A 2674-nucleotide genomic window follows, 5' to 3' on the forward strand; every position below is an offset into this window, starting at 1 on the left:
TCCATGTAAGTAGTTTTCTTCCTTTATTCCATTCAAACACGCTTACAATATCAAGAAACTTAAAATGCTTAATTCATTGAGGAAATTGATTAAAACCCTTTTATTTTTCTAGTCATAATCAATTCTCAAAGATAGCGGGAATACAGAAATATAAAATAAGGTTGCGTATAATAGACTCTTGCGGTCTGATCCTTTCCCGAATCCCGTGTATAGCGGGAGCTTAGTGCACTAGGTGTCAATCAATCCTCAAGCACAATCTTGACACCTCCAATTTTTACAGCACCAGAACCATTCTTTGGAACAAAAGTCACCACCACATGATCATCATCCTCAGCATCTAAATCTTCCAACAGCTCAGTTATAGCCAACTTCAACTTAGTTTTACGTTTCTTGTCACTCTTACCATGACTATGATGTGGCACGTTAACAAAACTACCTGCAAACTCAGCATTATTCGGCGAAATTACAGTCTCATCTTCATCATTAATCAACACATCAAACTTGACAAAAACATCAGTTTCCAGCTCTATCCCTTCAACTACTAAAAACTCCTCTTTTGCATCTTTCTCCTTCTTGTTTCTCTTCTTAATTGGCCTCTTTACCATAACTCTTATCACATGGTCAAGTTTCGTTGGGAAAACATCTTTTGCACTTGGAAAATTATCAGCTGCTCTTGCTTCAACAAGCCTCCTTACACTACTCAAAGCACTTGAAACCCTAGCCCTTGGACGAGAATTTATCCACGGATTAGCTACATTTTGATAAGCATATCCAAGTCTGGTTGTATCCAAACAGTCACGTACCCTAATACGTACCATTTGTGCTTTCTCATCATAAAACAAAAACGAAGCATTTAAGAAATCAGGGTCAGTAAAATCTTGACGTCTTCCACCTAGGGTTTTCCAAACACTCCACAATCTATCAATATTAGAATGATGAGCATAGAAAATAGGGTCTCTAGCAGCTGAATAAAAATCTCCCATGTTCTCAAAATTAGGTTGGGTTCTATCACCGGTCCAAACATGGACCGGTCCATGTGGAATGTTCTCGAGGGACCCAGCACCACCCGGTTCGCCACCGGCACGGTAAGGGTCTCCGAGGAAAGTCGCTGGAGTACTTCCTAGTGAAACCATTTGCCTATACATGATAGTGAGATTTTGGGAAGTTTGTTGAGCGTTACTTATGTTAGGATCCGTTCCATTGAAGTCGAGATCGACCATGACCGGAGGCTGATGCCTCCGATCACGGAGAGGATCAAAGAGAGAAGAACTACGGTTCGCATACATGGCAGGAAGTCTCATGCCATCAGGATGATCCCAGTTCCAAAATGGGATAACGAAAGTAGGGTCATTTATCAAACTTCCCAAGATTTTTTCGAAGAAGTAGAGATAACAACGATGAAAAGGGAGGAAAAGCCAAGAGAAATGAACTTGGAGTTCAGAGTTTGGGAAACCTAGTTGGTCATAGGCACCGTCACAGTAAGCACAATGAACATTTGCTTGTTGCCTGAAGCTACGTGGATCATCGTCTGGAAGTTGTTTCATGAGCTGAATAGCTCTGTTGAATTTCTCTATATAGGCACTATCGGCGGAATGAGCTGCTGGCCGTGTACGGAGGGTGGCTGACGGTGGTGGAAGTTGGAAGTCGATGATGTTCGCCGTTGTCGGAGGACAACAGTTGACTGGTGCTGCACCTGTGACAAAAATAGAAATTAGACAAATTTGAGACAAAAGGCTTTGAAGCGTAAAAACAACTCCATATTATTTGGAAACATATAGACAACTTTTATCAGAATACAATAAAAGTACAATATATTATACATATTAACCTAACCATTTATCATAGAAGGCCTGGATTTATCAGTTTAATGTATCAAGATTTTTTTATTTATAAAGCTTTCAAGCAAACCATTTTTGTGTTTCAACGTAAGACAAGCTCATGACTTCATAGTTCATATATATTACAGACTATGTAACAGTACCTGGTGGCAAATCTGCAGGGCCACATTTGGAAACGTCAGGTCCGGGCACAGGAGCCGCGAAGGCAAAGGGATGACCACCAACAAGAGTAGCAGCACCATAAATGCCTCCTAATCCAAGTAGCATGTTTCTTCTATCAATGATCTTATTGTTTGAAGAATCAGAAGATTTGGAAGTGTTAATAGTTTGGTCATCTTCTGTACCCTTGCATGAGACTTGGAAACTATGGTTACCGTACTTTCTTAAAGTGGAAACTTTTGATGTCTTCGTAAAGAAAGTAGAAGAATGCAAATTGGAAAGAGTTGAAGTAGTTGAAGAGGAAGATGAAGAAGAGATGGCGTTGGTGGTGGGGAGTGGAAGAGAAGCCATTACTATAATTTTTGCTTGGTTTGAGATGTAGTTCATGAACATCTACGGTTAGCATTTATATAGAATATGGAGCAAAGACTTTTCTGTATAACCTTGTGGTGAAAAAGAAAAAGAAAAAATACTAACCAAAAAGAAATACATGTCAGGAAGATGCATGCTTGCATATCTTAACTTCCAGCAGCCTGTGATTTTCTTCGTATTTATTTATTTATTTGTTTATTTAATTCGGAATTTGATGAAGGCACTAATACAAAATCCACGTTTGTCTGAGATGTTGTAATTATGACCTTTTTAATTTATTTTACAAGAATTGTACTCTCTCCGGT

General features: G+C 39.2%; 1 pseudogene; it reads right to left on the bottom strand.

Moving 5' to 3' along the window:
- On the bottom strand, positions 1-2403 carry LOC107810500 (polyphenol oxidase, chloroplastic-like; annotated as a pseudogene).
- Between the last annotated feature and the right edge of the window lie 271 nt (positions 2404-2674).

This window comes from Nicotiana tabacum, chromosome 3, assembly GCF_000715075.1.
Source record: "Nicotiana tabacum cultivar K326 chromosome 3, ASM71507v2, whole genome shotgun sequence".
Lineage (NCBI taxonomy): Eukaryota > Viridiplantae > Streptophyta > Magnoliopsida > Solanales > Solanaceae > Nicotiana > Nicotiana tabacum.